Below are 17,569 nucleotides of genomic sequence, written 5' to 3'. Positions count from 1 at the left end.
ACTGAATGACATAAATTAGGGTCCGTGTCTTGACAGGCTGGCAGGGAAGCTGCTAGGGATTGCCCTGTATGTGAACAGAGCCTTAGAAAATACCTCATAAGTACCCCTTCTCTATGAACATTTTTGATGACATTTCTAAATTCGAGCTATTGATCCATAGATACAACCAACTATGCAGATGGTCAGTCCAAGCATTACTTTATCACCACCGTGTGACTGCAACTAATGCACAGATGGTCTATGTCCATACATAAATATACAGACTGACATCTCAGCATCAGAAACATAATCCTTACAGCCAGGATGGCTAAACCCAGGTGGCTCAATATCAGGCCGGGTGTGATATAGCCCTTGATCCTGCTCCATGTCTCCATAATTCGCTACATATACAGTAGCCACACAATTCTAAGCATCATTTCTACTTCAATGCTGATACATTTTTGGTTTTTAAATGTATATGATAAATAATGTAGAGAGTAAAATTTTACTTCCTAACTCGTGAGGCCCCCGCTGCAGGAAATACCACAATGCCCAGCAGCAACTTACCCCTAGTCACCACAATACCTAACCCCTAGTTATGAATAAGGGCCACAACTTGACTTAGGTAATAAAGGTAAGGCTAGGATCACACACACACACCGTTTTGATGCAGTTTTTGTGCCAGTTTTTGGCTCCGTTTTTTGAGCCAAAGCCAGAATTGGATCCACTGGGAACGAAAGGTTTAAAGAAAAGTCTGATTTCCTTACTTTTGTATCCACTTCTGTGTTCGGCTCAAAAACCAAAAACCAAAACCAAAAACTGCCACAAAAACTGCATCAAAACCATGTGTGAACTTGGCCTAATAATAAAAACTACCACCAGAAACCAGCATCATAAGCCCAGAATAGGTTACCGGTTGGTAAGTTGATTCCGGGTGGCCCAAGCTCAACTATCACCAATGTGTCTGTTGCCATCTGTGCTTTGATAATCAACAAACATCACAAAAAGGAAGCAGAACAAGGAAAGTTGAGTAATCAACCAAGGGGAGGGTGAGTGGGCATTAATGATGCAGGGCATATAAAAGAGGCCCAGTCCACTCCTCTGTGGCATAATACATAACTGGGGTGAGGCCACCTGATCCCAGCCATAATAAATGGCAGCTGTCTACTGACTACTATTTAACATGAGTTTAAATGGGATTTGCTAATTCTGAACACCACAACATCCCCAATTATAAGAGGGTGTTCACACTTATGCAACCAGATTATTGTAGTTTTGTTTTCCCCTCTAAAGGATTTCAGTTTGTTTTTCAGTGGAATTGTACAGATCAGATTATAGGTCACATTAAAGGTGGAAAAAGTTCCAAAATTATTCACCTTGTACTGATTTTTTGACATGACGAAAACCTGGCATTTTAACAAGGGTGAGTTGATCAGTTTTTAATGGCCATTTTCTTTCACTGTCGTGTGAATGTAGCCTTAGGCTATATTCACACAACAGTTAAAAACGTCCGTGTGACGGCCGTTATTGAACAGCCATCGCACGGCCGTTTTCAGAACAATGATATTCTATGTGTGTATTCACACGGCCCGTGAATATTTGCCAGAAAAAAATAGGACATGTCCTATTTTTGGCAGTTTTCACGGCCAGACGGCCCCATACAAGTCAATAGATCCGTTTTTAATGGCTGCAAATACATGTAACAACCGCTAAAAACGGATCTGTGACATGGGGATTGGCAAGGGAACTACTAGTTCCCTTACTGGCTATCGGTCGGCATAGTCGCCGATGCAGGGCCGACATCGTCAGGTGTGGTCTCTCGTCTTCACGGGTTCTGTGTACTGACTACTATTTAACATGAGTTTAAGGCCTCATTTACACGAGCGTGTGCGTTTTGCGCGCGCAAAAAACGCTGCGTTTTGCGCGCGCAAAAGGCACTTGGCAGCTCCGTGTGTCATCCGTGTATGATGCGCGGCTGCGTGATTTTCGCGCAGCCGCCATCATAGAGATGAGGCTAGTCGACGCCCGTCACTGTCCAAGGTGCTGAAAGAGCTAACTGATCGGCAGTAACTCTTTCAGCACCCTCGACAGTGAATGCCGAACACAATATACACCAACCTGTGAATAAAAAAAGACTTTCATACTTACCAAGAACTTCCTGCTTCCCCCAGTCCGGGCTCCCGGCCGTTGCCTTGGTGACGCGTCCCTCTCTTGTCATCCGGCCCCACCTCCCAGGATGACGCCGCAGTCCATGAGACCGCTGCAGCCTGTGATTGGCTGCAGCCTGTGCTTGGCCTGTGATTGGCTGCAGCTGTCACTTTGACTGAACTGTCATCCCGGGAGGTCGGACAGGAGTTATCGGTAAGTCAGAACGTCTTTTTTTTTTTTACAGGTTCATGGATTTTCGGCGCGGAAGTCACTGTCCATGGTGCTGAACCAGTTTAACGCTTTCAGCACCGTGGACAGTGACTGTCTCCTGACGTCGCGTACCCGAACATTTTTTACCGGTTTCGGTCAAAACGAGTTTGGCCGAACCCGGTGAAGTTCGGTGCGCTCATCTCGAATTTGACACTCCGTTTGGATGTTTGTAAACAGAAAAGCACGTGGTGCTTTTGTTTACATTCAGGAGTTTGACAGCTCTTGCGCGAATCACGCAGTTCGCACGGAAGTGCTTCCGTGCGGCATGCGTGGTTTTCACGCACCCATTGACTTCAATGGGTGCGTGAGTGCGCGAAAAACGCACGATTATAGAACATGTCGTGAGTTTTTTTCTACGCACACGCGCTGAGCGCAATTCACGCATCGTCTAAACTGCCCCATTGACTAATATAGGTGCGTACGACATGCGTGCAAAGCACGCGCGTCGCACGCGCGTATAATACGTTCGTGTAAATGAGGCCTAAATGTGATTGGGGATGTGGTTGTGTTCAGAATTAGCCAATTATAAGAGGGTGTTCACAATTAGGGTATGTTCACACGGCTTATTTACGGACGTAATTCGGGCATTTTACGCCTCGATTTATGTCCGAAAATGCGGCTCGATAGCGTTGGCAAACATCTGCCCATTCATTAGAATGGGTCTTACGATGTTACGTGCACACGGTCAAAGAAGTGCCTGTCACTTCTTCAGACGTAAATGGAGCCGTTTTCCATGGACTCCATGGAAAACCAGCTCCATTTAACGTCCATAATGGACGCAGCAAAAAGCGCCTCAACATTCCATTACAGCTGAAATTACGGTGCTGTTTTCACCTGAAAACAGCACCGTAATTTCAGCCGTTACGGGCGCTGCCGTGTGAACATACCCTTATGCAAACACGTTATTGTAGTTTTGTTATTTTTATTTTTCTCCTCTAAATGATTTCAGTTTGTTTTTCAGTGGAATTGTAATTGTACAGATTATGGGTCACAGTGAAGGTGGAAAAAGTTCTGAAATTATTCATCTTGTACTGATTTTTTGACATGACAAAAATCTAGCATTTTAACAGGGGTGTGTAGACTTTTTATATCCACTGTAGATTTGTGTAGTCACCAAAAATTGTTACGTTTTTGAATCTATAGAATCAAGAAATCCACAGATCTCTCTATACCTGTTGATGAACTACAAGTCCCAACATAGCCACACAGCTTAGTAGCGTGACTCCCAACATGTGTGTTACAACACGTATATGCTTGATAACATCAGTTTGGATATGCCAATAGAATACTTGTATAACGAATAACTGAATTTTAATTGTAAATATTCATTTGCTCCTGTCTTGGATAGGACAAGATAATTTGTAACTGGAGATGGTAGAATTGATTCTTCAGATTCAAGATTCACAGAGAATCGATAAAGAAGAGATTTATTAGGGATTCACTCGGCTCCATTTGCAACGCAGGCTCTAAGACTAAGGGAATTCTGAGACTTATTGTTCCACAGTAGCTGGAGAATATCCGGTTTAAAAATTCTATAACGCATGGGCTTTTCCCCCTGCAAATTTCTTATTTGATTTTTTTTTATACCAAATCGCAAAAAAAGACAACGTAAAATTCCCAGAATCTATCACCAGCTAAGCCACAGTGATAAATTGCCACCTTAAAAAAAAACGATAGAAAGCCTAATAGCTTATGATATGTGTTAAAAACAAAGGTGTACAAGATACACCTGGACATGCAAGGGTTACGCTAGGTAGCAGTCTTGCCACAAAAATTTTTGCATTTGATTCCTAAGGGCAAAAGGAAAGTAGGGTAGGTTGTCAGTCTGTCCTTGGAAAACGACACATGTTCCCGCTCCCTTCTTTCCGATACTTTGTTACTTGCCTTTAGACAAGCTGAGTTCTTTCGATTTGTTTTAGTAAGTGAAACCTCAGTACACTGGTACAAAAAAAATAAATCCCGATTTAAGGAGGTCACATCCCCGGTGATGAGAGCCACATCAAAATGGCCAGCAGTTCTATTGCTGAGCTTAAATATCCCTATGTGACCTGTCAGATGAAGTCATGTCTCTTCTATGATGTTTCAAAGTACCACACACGGTAGGCATTGATGGTCACAGAATTTCGCATGAGAAATAAGTGCAGTAGGGTGGAGAATAAGCAAGAGGAAAAGGCAATCGCCCCCACCTAATGTGATCAAAAAGCAATACTTAACCAAGCCACTCCATAGGGGCCAACATGACACCGCTGCAAAATGTTTTGTTGTGCTCTTTAGTCTCTAAATAGTTAATATATTCAAGACCGCACTGTGACAAATAAAAGAGTTAATGGATAAGGGGGGCTTCACAGCTGATCCCCCTGAGTTTGTGCCAGTTACGAGATTTTGTAGGATTCAGATCCCCCCTGCAGGATTCAGTGGCCTCCTCCAGCCCAGCTCAGTGAGCAGTAAGCAAGTCTCACATATTGCTCCTTTCCTTGTGCATTCCTAGAGTCTCCAGCAGGGGAGAGCAAGAAAGGGGATTCAAGCCCGGCTTCTTCTGTCTCATACACATTCCCAGTCCCCCTTCCCAGACAGTGCTGGATGCTTATTGTGGATCACAGCTTGGAATGGGGATTGGAGGATGCTAGCTGGGTGTGAAAGAGGCAATCTGTCTGCTAGTCCCCAACTGTAGGACCCCAAGGCAGGAGACAAGAGGCTGAGAAGGTAGGACTATGTATGTGTGTGTGATCTGGCACAGGGAGGGATGTGTCTGTGAATATAGCTGTGTCTGTGCAGAATAGGTGTCTGTGTTCACTTGTATAAGGAGCACATGTGTATGGAAGGCTCAGTGTAGAGCTCTTTCATGGATTTTTATAAGTATATGGCTTTTTTTTTTGGTGCTTATATGTAGAGGCTTCTTTAGATTTGCATGTATATTGCTTGCGCTAGGTGGGTGGGAATGTTACATCCTTTAAAAGTGCAAAAACCAGAGGGAGGTTGAGTCCTAAATTTTTCTGTTACAATTTCTTGTAAAATTTTAAGACACAATAACTTCCTGTAAAGCCATGCAGGGCACCGTGCCACACAACCATGTCTGTATGCCTCAGCAATAGAACACACATTGTGCATGGCAGCAACAGTAGCAGCAGCATATATCCAATACAGCTTGTATGCCAGTCATAAATTCTCTAAGCATGTGCAGGAAAATAATACTGTACTTATAACAGGACCACAGTGCTCATTATAACCAGTCCAATGCTACGGGCACATGTGCCACATAATAAAACGCTACAGTCACAAAATTGCAGCATTTACTGCATTGCTCTAGTCAGCCCTATACAGTATATAGTAGCATGTTACAAATCCTGTAACTCAGTCACACCGTACAATGAGTCACAGCTACAGAACCTTTGTCATACAATCAATATTTTTACAAAAACAACACTATATTGAATGTCTTAATATGTTTGTTACAACACACTAATGCAAAGTTTGCGATGATAATCGCCGTATGCTATACATACGCTGTGTGTCGTCGTTGTATAAATCACAAGACGTTACAATGACAATAACAATCTGTACACAGCACATAGAAAATACACATACAATATACCCACTAAAATACAACACCATCTGTCGATAAACTATAACAACCAGATTATGTGTATAAATAACACAAGATCTGCCATGTGTTCCTGCACTTCAACTCAAACTTTACATTATAATAAACCTGTGTGGTTTAACATATGGCACCTCACATATACTTCACAAATACAAATGAACACAATATTATAAATACCTTGTAGATGTGAAAGCTATTACCTTGATACCTGTTGAATGTTGTAAAGCTGGCGGCTGGTAGCACATTGATACTTTGTTCTTATCATAATAAGGGCACGTTCAGACGTGGCGGAGTTTTCCGCTGCAAATGTTGGTGCAGATTTGGGGCAATTACGCAACGAATCTGCACCAACATTTGCATATTTGACAGGTAATACAGACATTGCAGAAAACACAGCGGACTTGCCACAGATTTCAGTTTTTGCATTGCAAAGTCTGAAATCCGCAGTGAAATTCCGCTTCTTCTCCGCAACAGACAGTGCATGCTGCGGACTGAAAATTCCGCACCGCAGCCTATGGTCCGCAGCGGGTTTTTTCGCAACGTCTGAACTAACTTTCTTCAAAATGTAAAGAAACAAATGTAAAAAACGGCCACTGGAGAATTCCACTGTGGACTGTCCGCAGCGGAATTCAACAGCAATTCCGCCACGTCTGAATGTGCCCTAAAACTTGTAACAATGATAGAAAGTACACAAAATAGAAGACATCTGGGTGGCTGTAGAAGGCATCTCAGTCCTGCAAGTGTATTCTTTCTGGAAAGGAGGCCACCATGTTTTTTCTTAGAGGTCCAAATATTCAGTTTATTGGGAAAAAAAACAACAACAACAACAACAAAACGTATGAATTACAAACAGAAAATGAGTTATGTAGTCTGCTATATATGTGTTAATGACCACTAAGCATACATATTATTTACATCTTAATCAATGGTGCCCTGAGGCTGCTATGGAACCTATGGAGTCGGGAGGTCTATAGCTCAGTAGAGTCCCACTTTCCTTACCCATAGAGGTGATCACAAAGCTTCTTCACTCCACATGTGCCACCATGTTGACCAACAAAGGTGCAAGCAAGCACATAGACCATGAAGGTTTGCTCTCCTACAGCAGATGGGAGGTGGGCCTAGTACCCGACACTTCTTGGCTGAAGTGAAATAGTTGGTGGGTGAGCCAGCTTCAAGGGTGACCCCATGGTGATTTGTGTCCCCTCTCCTCTCTGTAGACCCCTGATCCAAGTCATTCACATAGAAGAACTAAAAAGCAAATCATTGTCATGTAAATATATAGTAAAAATTCATGCATCCTGAAGTATAACACATCGCACCACTCTCTATTAGAGCAAAACATATATGTTTAGGTCCGCTTCAAACACCAGACATGATATTGTAGAGACAGATTACAGATTTGGCATTGCTGATATTGTATTTGACAGTACTGATTACATTATGAGTCTTCAGAAATTCTGCAATATGTGAGACACAACCAACCTTCAGAGGAAGGAATTTGTTAGCATTTGACAAATTACCTTAGAGGGTTACACACTGTTAGGAGTTTTTATTAATTTACTTCACTCAAATCTTCCATTCTTTGATGAAAATTTCACATGTAATATACATACAATATACTAAGAGAGTTGTTACATTTAGGTTTACTATGGTGATTTCCTCTTAGTTTCCTTCAGGACTAATTTTTTTTTTACTAATGATATTTTAGCATCCTGTATCTACACTGTATCAGTAAAAGCTTAGATGGTAACTATCTTCATGCGTAACAAATTCAAGAGCATCTCATTGCCTACCCATGGCCAATTCAGATCTAGTAGGCCCATGCATAGAGGAGCCCCAGCCAATTTGGCCCTTACCCCTTTCCTCAAGGATGGTTTAAGGTTGTGCAGGGCTCCACCTGCCCACAGGCACCACAATGTTGGTAAGTAAAATTGTCGGAGCTTGAACAAGGCTCACGCAACCCTTCACTCTTACAATGGATAGACAGGGGTGTTCATGGATGAGGGGTGTGTTAATATGAATCAGGAATGGTCTGCATTTTGCTTAATTTCCCCTATGAGGCCTTTTGTGCTTATGTCCATCTCTGTGGTGAAACTGTACATGGTCGACTTGCAAGTATTATAATCAGCATTGAGGTATATTAGTGCATTAGCTGTGAAATTGCCCAGTCCTATCTGTTCCCAGCTTAGATTGCTTTCTGTGCAGTCAGAGCTATGTACGTGGAATACTGTTATGTTTGGGTGCATCAGTCAACATGTTGCTTATATATTGTATGGCAGTGGCCACTAGCGATTCATGGTAGGTTATCCATGTATATTATAACAATGAGAACCTAAAACAGAGTCAAAACCACAATATTATAGATAAAATAGTAACCTTATGCATATGCCATTACATTAGCCCATCACATACAGGTGTCTGGCCTCCATTTTTTCCACACTGTGGTAGTCATCCTTGATATTAATATGTGATCATTTATATTCATTGTTGTTTTGTTATGTATTAATAAAAAATTACTATTTTATCTATAATATCGTGGTTTTGACTCCGTTCTTAGGTTCTTGTTCTAATCTATATTATGAGTCATAGCCAATGTTACCAATAGTAATGGGCATCAATTGATTTTGCCCTCCCCCAATATATGATACAGTATTTGAAGCAATTTAATTTATTTTGCATTAATTGTAAGGGGTATTCAGGTTTTCCTCTGTATTGGTTGCGTATATTATAACAATGGAACGACATAATGCATCATTGTATAATTTGTGAGTTTTAAGTGAGCTTATTTGAGAATTTAAGACTTTATTCACGATTTCAGACAGTCAAATCAGTTCCTACCGTTACCTTTAAAAATAGCCGGACTGGATGGAACCAATAGACCAAGACTGACCCATCTAAAAAAAATCCTGTCAGTTGTTTATAATGGATGCAAACTGGCCAGTTTGGTCCCTTTTGGCGCTAAATGGATTCCCATTGCTTAGACATCAGTTTCTCTCTAACTTTAGACCATAATAAAGGAAAAGGTCTTTTTTTTTTTTTTAATGATTTTTTCCTGTTAATTCTTTTTTTTGTGTATGAAAGATCATCTCCAGTCAAAGTCCATTTATATATGGATTACATTACAACTTCTGCCACATGTTTGTGCTTGGTTAGAATACATTTTCTGGGCCATCATTATTATTAAGCTACACAATATGTGGGGTTTAATACAGGGATGTACAATCCATGAGGAAAGACAACGTTTCCCTCATGAAAGGGAAGCTATACACTCACACCTTTATTTTGGGAAATGGGGGAGGGGAAGCAATTTTATTATTCGCCTCAGGCAGCAAAAATGCTGGACCTACCTCTGGCTTAATACTGTCTGGATGCAGGGACAACTAAATTTAAACATACATGGAAACTACTGGCATTAGTATAGACACAATACACAGAAATACCATAATATCTTCAATGTCACATGGGTAATTCTGAAGTTAGGATAACCTGACACAGCACGGACTAAAAAGAGCAATTATTACTTGGCTTGTATAAAATTCTAATCACATGCATTACTTTTCATATTCATTGGTCTATTACATATTCCTGGTGAGGGCACAATGTATTGCTGAACACTGAAATTCAAGGACGAGAATGGTAGGGTCTCTTGGAGAGGGGTCAACACCAATGAAGGTATGGGGATAGGAAAAATGAAGAGGGAAACATCTTAAAATAATATTAACTGAGGACAATTTTTCATTTATATGAAGTTACCAGTTTTCTCATTGGATAATGTTGACTCAGTTTGGACTTTCAATTCTGGAACCATAGATGTTTATTTATAGTTTTTTCTGTATATTGCAGTATGTTAAATCTTATGTTAAGTCTTTCATCAACTACTTTATCCAATGTCTCATCTCCACTTATCCAACAGTCATACAACAGTTAAACCTGAATATTGAAACTTAAGTGAACTTTCAATTTGAGTACAAGGTTAATTCATCTTTGCGTCATTATGAAAGTCTAAACATAGGCATCAGTGATTCATGTGGTTCAGTCAGGCCTGTGTTTACGTCGTCACAATATTCTAAGCATAAGGATCAGTAGTTTGTTGTTATATCATTTTCTGCTCCATTCAATATCTAATGAAGAGATGTAACACCTACTAAGACCATTGGGCCATATGCATATATATAGCGAACTATCTTGAACTGTGTGACTATAAGATATGAACACCTATACAGAAAAACAAACACAAACTATTTTGCACAAAAATATAAGTCTTTATTAGAATACCATACAATAAAAACAATACATAAACGGACACATTACTCACAGCGATGGATTCCCACACAGTCAGGCTTCTAAAGCCTCATTAGAGTAAGGTGCAAATAGTGCAAGGGAGACTAGTATATTAAATCCGAAGTAAAATAGACAAAGAATCATCCAAATATAAAGCATTAGACAAAAAGCAAGTCAAAATATATGGAGGCATACAGACCGGGGCTATGAGGGGATCCAAACCTTGACACGTGTTTCGCACGTAGCTTCATCCGGGGGTTATATGCCTCCTTATATTTTGACTTGCTTTTTGTCTAATGCTTTATATTTGGATGATTCTTTAATATACTAGTCTGCCTTGCACTATTTGCACCTTACTCTAATGAGGTTTTAGAACCCTGACAGTGTGGGGATCCATCGCTGTGGGTAATGTGTCCGTTTAGGTATTGTTTTAAATGTATGGTCTTCTAATAAAGACTTATATTTTTGTGATAAATTGTTAGTTTTGAAGTTGCTTTGAGGGCCTTATATATTAGAAATTCCCCATAAATCACCACATTTTAAAACTGCACCGCTCAGAGTATTTAAAACCGCATTCAGAAAGTGTTTTAACTCAATATTTATTGCCCAGATTCTAAAATTTGTAGAAATATCCCAGATGTTGCTCTAGTGTGGTAAGGGACTGAAACACAGGCCTCAGAAGCAAAGGAGCACCCAGTGGATTTGGGGGCCTCCTTTTGTTTTTAGAATAAATTTTAGGCACCATGTCAGGTTTGAAGACTTCTTGTGGTGCCGAAACAGTAAAACCCCCGCAAAAGTGAACCCATTTTGGAAACTACACCCCTCAAGGAATCTTTCTAGTGGTATAGTTAGCATTTTGACCCCACAGTTTTTTTTGCTGAATTTATTTGAATTCGTGTGTGAAGATGAAAATGTACTTTTTTTCTGAAAAAACTTTGACATTTTTAATTTTTACAAGGAATAAAGTAGAAGGAGCACCCCAACATTTATAAAGCAATTTCTTCAGATTGCGGCAATACCCAATATGTGGTAATACACTGATGTTTGAACCCACAGCAGGGCTCAGAAGAGAAGAAGCGTCATTTGGATTTTGGACTGTGGATTTTGCTGGAATCGTTTTCAGCACAGTGTCGCGTTTGCAATGCACTGGAGGGACCAAAACAGTGGAAACCCCCCTAAAATGACCCCATTTTGGAAACTACGCCCCTGAAGGAATTTTTTCTAGGGATGTGATCACTTTTTTTAACCCCATAGTTTTTTTGGAGAATCTTGTGGAAATCTAGCGTGAGACAGAACATTTATAGGACATATTTTTCAGACACAGAGCATGCAAGTGAAGAAAAGTACCTCAACATTTATTGGCCCATTTGTACTGAGTTCAGAGATTCGCCCAAAGTGGACCAAATATGTTGTGTGGACACATGGCAGTGCCTGGAAGTGAAGGAGCAGCCTTAGTTTTGCATGAGACTCTGAGCCCCCATAATGATGGAAAACCCCCAGAAATGACTCAATTTTTATAACTACACCCCTCTAAGAATTTTTCTCGGGGTGTGATTACTTTTTTGACCACAAATTTTTTATTTTTTTTGCAGAGTCTTGTGGAAATCTGGCATGAAAAAAAAAAATATTTTCAATTTTTTCACAATGTTTCATTTATAGGACAGATTGTTCAGAGCATGCAAGTGAAGAAAAGCACCTCAACGTTTATTGGCCCATTTGTACTGAGTTCAGACATTTCTCCAAAGTGCTCCAAATATGTTGAGTGGACACATCGCAGTGCCTGGAATTGAAGGAGTAGCCTTAGATTTTCAGGGCCCTAGTTTTGCATGATTGGTTCAACAGCCCCATTTGATCTTTGAAGTGACTCTGAGCCCTCATAACGATGGAAAACCCCCAGAAATGAGCCCATTGTGAATACTACACCCCTCAAAGAATGTATCTAGGGGTGTGATCACTTTTTTTGACCGTACGGTTTTTTGGCAGAAGTTTGTGGTAATCTGGCGTGAAAAAGAACATTTTAATTTTTTTCACAAATTGCTTCATTTATAGGACATATTTTTCAGACACAGAGCATGCAAGTGAAGAAAAGCACCTCCAGATTTATCAGCCTATTTCTTCTGAGTTTAGAAATACCCTCAAATTGGCCCTAATCTGCTGTTGCTGGACATATGGCAGGGCCAGAAAGTATTGGAACACCGCAAGGATTTTGAGGCCCTTTTTTACTTTTTTGGGCACATGTCGTCATGTTTGCAAAGGTCTAAAAAATTGTACAGATACTACACGGTATTACAAATACTAGGTATTTATCTAGGGGTATAATGAGAATTTAGTTTGGTATGGGGGATCTTCAATTTTTAAATGGTGAAATGGTTATGGTGAATCAAAGGGACGGTAATTGTAAATGAAAGGGACTATAATTATAAATGAAAGGGACGGATGAAAATAAAAAATTTAAATCCAGAGAGGTGTGGTATATCTGGAAGCACTCCTTTATACACAGTCCAGGGTGGGTGGGACAGGTGTTGCACTGGTATGTTGTGTCTTTTCTTATGCCTCTTCTGGCACAGACACAACACTTTTTCTGGGGCGCCTTTTTTTTCTGTGGGCGGCACTTCACCAGGAAAATGCTGCCCTGGAACTATCCTGGGGACATCAGTACTTGCAGAGGTAGAACTTTCTCCTACCTCTGCCACATTCCCAAAGATATACAAAAAAATGGGACATAGAATATAATTAAAACCACAGAAAAAGGCCATACTCACAGATTAGGTGGTGGGTAAAATACCCGTTCCAAACAGGACGCAACCAGGTCAGAGAATGCTGTTGATGGGAAGTGCCCAGGTGTGTTTAAATAATGATAGCCACTCCCACTAACCTTGAGGGGAGTGGTGTGTTGGGCATGGAAGTAAATGTGTAGTAATAATAAATAATAAAGTACTGTGTATAGTGCACATGTGAGGTATAGGGGACATGACTGAGTGTAGTGTGTAGAGATCAGGGCTGTGAGTGAAACAAAAACGTGAGTGTAGTGTGTAAACATGGAGGCATAGTGTTTGGATAGTGAGGCACAGCATATATCGCCGAATAGCAGCCTATTTATAACGCCCATATTGTAAGAGAGCGGGCTGCCCTGCATGCAGTGCCAAACATCCGCACACCAGGCTATCCCAGCATCATAAGACCTGGGCGCGTCCTGAAAAAAAGTATGTACAATGTAAGTAACCATGAGAAAACATGGGGTATTAGTTGTTGTTTTGGCCAAAAAAACGCAAGCTCGCAATCCACGTCACGGATCCCCACACTTGCGAGTCCCTACCTGGAACTTTTCGTTCCAAAATCTAAGATATACAAAAAAATGGGACATAGAATATAATTAAAACCACAGAAAAAGGCCATACTCACAGATTAGGTGGTGGGTAAAATACCCGTTCCAAACAGGACGCAACCAGGTCAGAGAATGCTGTTGATGGGAAGTGCCCAGGTGTGTTTAAATAATGATAGCCACTCCCACTAACCTTGAGGGGAGTGGTGTGTTGGGCATGGAAGTAAATGTGTAGTAATAATAAATAATAAAGTACTGTGTATAGTGCACATGTGAGGTATAGGGGACATGACTGAGTGTAGTGTGTAGAGATCAGGGCTGTGAGTGAAACAAAAACGTGAGTGTAGTGTGTAAACATGGAGGCATAGTGTTTGGATAGTGAGGCACAGCATATATCGCCGAATAGCAGCCTATTTATAACGCCCATATTGTAAGAGAGCGGGCTGCCCTGCATGCAGTGCCAAACATCCGCACACCAGGCTATCCCAGCATCATAAGACCTGGGCGCGTCCTGAAAAAAAGTATGTACAATGTAAGTAACCATGAGAAAACATGGGGTATTAGTTGTTGTTTTGGCCAAAAAAACGCAAGCTCGCAATCCACGTCACGGATCCCCACACTTGCGAGTCCCTACCTGGAACTTTTCGTTCCAAAATCTAAGATATACAAAAAAATGGGACATAGAATATAATTAAAACCACAGAAAAAGGCCATACTCACAGATTAGGTGGTGGGTAAAATACCCGTTCCAAACAGGACGCAACCAGGTCAGAGAATGCTGTTGATGGGAAGTGCCCAGGTGTGTTTAAATAATGATAGCCACTCCCACTTACCTTGAGGGGAGTGGTGTGTTGGGCATGGAAGTAAATGTGTAGTAATAATAAATAATAAAGTACTGTGTATAGTGCACATGTGAGGTATAGGGGACATGACTAAGTGTAGTGTGTAGAGATCAGGGCTGTGAGTGAAACAAAAACGTGAGTGTAGTGTGTAAACATGGAGGCATAGTGTTTGGATAGTGAGGCACAGCATATATCGCCGAATAGCAGCCTATTTATAACGCCCATATTGTAAGAGAGCGGGCTGCCCTGCATGCAGTGCCAAACATCCGCACACCAGGCTATCCCAGCATCATAAGACCTGGGCGCGTCCTGAAAAAAAGTATGTACAATGTAAGTAACCATGAGAAAACATGGGGTATTAGTTGTTGTTTTGGCCAAAAAAACGCAAGCTCGCAATCCACGTCACGGATCCCCACACTTGCGAGTCCCTACCTGGAACTTTTCGTTCCAAAATCTAAGATATACAAAAAAATGGGACATAGAATATAATTAAAACCACAGAAAAAGGCCATACTCACAGATTAGGTGGTGGGTAAAATACCCGTTCCAAACAGGACGCAACCAGGTCAGAGAATGCTGTTGATGGGAAGTGCCCAGGTGTGTTTAAATAATGATAGCCACTCCCACTAACCTTGAGGGGAGTGGTGTGTTGGGCATGGAAGTAAATGTGTAGTAATAATAAATAATAAAGTACTGTGTATAGTGCACATGTGAGGTATAGGGGACATGACTGAGTGTAGTGTGTAGAGATCAGGGCTGTGAGTGAAACAAAAACGTGAGTGTAGTGTGTAAACATGGAGGCATAGTGTTTGGATAGTGAGGCACAGCATATATCGCCGAATAGCAGCCTATTTATAACGCCCATATTGTAAGAGAGCGGGCTGCCCTGCATGCAGTGCCAAACATCCGCACACCAGGCTATCCCAGCATCATAAGACCTGGGCGCGTCCTGAAAAAAAGTATGTACAATGTAAGTAACCATGAGAAAACATGGGGTATTAGTTGTTGTTTTGGCCAAAAAAACGCAAGCTCGCAATCCACGTCACGGATCCCCACACTTGCGAGTCCCTACCTGGAACTTTTCGTTCCAAAATCTAAGATATACAAAAAAATGGGACATAGAATATAATTAAAACCACAGAAAAAGGCCATACTCACAGATTAGGTGGTGGGTAAAATACCCGTTCCAAACAGGACGCAACCAGGTCAGAGAATGCTGTTGATGGGAAGTGCCCAGGTGTGTTTAAATAATGATAGCCACTCCCACTAACCTTGAGGGGAGTGGTGTGTTGGGCATGGAAGTAAATGTGTAGTAATAATAAATAATAAAGTACTGTGTATAGTGCACATGTGAGGTATAGGGGACATGACTGAGTGTAGTGTGTAGAGATCAGGGCTGTGAGTGAAACAAAAACGTGAGTGTAGTGTGTAAACATGGAGGCATAGTGTTTGGATAGTGAGGCACAGCATATATCGCCGAATAGCAGCCTATTTATAACGCCCATATTGTAAGAGAGCGGGCTGCCCTGCATGCAGTGCCAAACATCCGCACACCAGGCTATCCCAGCATCATAAGACCTGGGCGCGTCCTGAAAAAAAGTATGTACAATGTAAGTAACCATGAGAAAACATGGGGTATTAGTTGTTGTTTTGGCCAAAAAAACGCAAGCTCGCAATCCACGTCACGGATCCCCACACTTGCGAGTCCCTACCTGGAACTTTTTTGACCACAAATTTTTTATTTTTTTTGCAGAGTCTTGTGGAAATCTGGCATGAAAAAAAAAAATATTTTCAATTTTTTCACAATGTTTCATTTATAGGACAGATTGTTCAGAGCATGCAAGTGAAGAAAAGCACCTCAACGTTTATTGGCCCATTTGTACTGAGTTCAGACATTTCTCCAAAGTGCTCCAAATATGTTGAGTGGACACATCGCAGTGCCTGGAATTGAAGGAGTAGCCTTAGATTTTCAGGGCCCTAGTTTTGCATGATTGGTTCAACAGCCCCATTTGATCTTTGAAGTGACTCTGAGCCCTCATAACGATGGAAAACCCCCAGAAATGAGCCCATTGTGAATACTACACCCCTCAAAGAATGTATCTAGGGGTGTGATCACTTTTTTTGACCGTACGGTTTTTTGGCAGAAGTTTGTGGTAATCTGGCGTGAAAAAGAACATTTTAATTTTTTTCACAAATTGCTTCATTTATAGGACATATTTTTCAGACACAGAGCATGCAAGTGAAGAAAAGCACCTCCAGATTTATCAGCCTATTTCTTCTGAGTTTAGAAATACCCTCAAATTGGCCCTAATCTGCTGTTGCTGGACATATGTCAGGGCCAGAAAGTATTGGAACACCGCAAGGATTTTGAGGCCCTTTTTTACTTTTTTGGGCACATGTCGTCATGTTTGCAAAGGTCTAAAAAATTGTACAGATACTACACGGTATTACAAATACTAGGTATTTATCTAGGGGTATAATGAGAATTTAGTTTGGTATGGGGGATCTTCAATTTTTAAATGGTGAAATGGTTATGGTGAATCAAAGGGACGGTAATTGTAAATGAAAGGGACTATAATTATAAATGAAAGGGACGGATGAAAATAAAAAATTTAAATCCAGAGAGGTGTGGTATATCTGGAAGCACTCCTTTATACACAGTCCAGGGTGGGTGGGACAGGTGTTGCACTGGTATGTTGTGTCTTTTCTTATGCCTCTTCTGGCACAGACACAACACTTTTTCTGGGGCGCCTTTTTTTTCTGTGGGCGGCACTTCACCAGGAAAATGCTGCCCTGGAACTATCCTGGGGACATCAGTACTTGCAGAGGTAGAACTTTCTCCTACCTCTGCCACATTCCCAAAGAGAATGGGTTGACCACCTTCTCCTGGTACTCCAGGTATGTCCCCTCCTGACCAGTGCTCCTGTAAATTAAAAAGCAGTTGTAAAATGCTATTTGGATGAAGTACACCGCAAGTTTTTTTGTACCAAAATTTGGATTTCCGCATGAGCATCTGGTCAGAAAGGTCCACTCCCCCCATGAACTTATTATAGGCCTGGATGCAGACAGGCCGTGACGTGGTGGTGGGTGTTGCACCACGCACAGGGAGAAGAGAGCAGGCGGCGT

General features: G+C 41.2%; 1 protein-coding gene across 3 annotated transcripts in view; it reads left to right on the top strand.

The window, feature by feature from the left end:
* CDH22 (cadherin 22) overlaps positions 1 to 17,569 on the top strand; it is a 349,787-nt gene that overhangs the window by 76,867 nt on the left and 255,351 nt on the right. For 2 of the 3 annotated variants that reach the window (XM_075846719.1, XM_075846721.1), the window contains exon 1: positions 4,869 to 5,100. The exons of the other annotated variant lie outside the window; for it this stretch is intronic. The gene's annotated coding sequence lies outside the window, so the exon portion shown is untranslated. Of the gene's footprint in view, positions 1 to 4,868; positions 5,101 to 17,569 lie in introns of those variants that run through there. 3 annotated transcript variants of the gene reach the window in all.

This window comes from Rhinoderma darwinii, chromosome 13 (genome assembly GCF_050947455.1).
Source record: "Rhinoderma darwinii isolate aRhiDar2 chromosome 13, aRhiDar2.hap1, whole genome shotgun sequence".
NCBI lineage: Eukaryota > Metazoa > Chordata > Amphibia > Anura > Rhinodermatidae > Rhinoderma > Rhinoderma darwinii.
The sequence above is the reverse complement of the archived record's forward strand: the minus strand, read 5'-3'. Positions and strand labels throughout refer to the sequence as shown.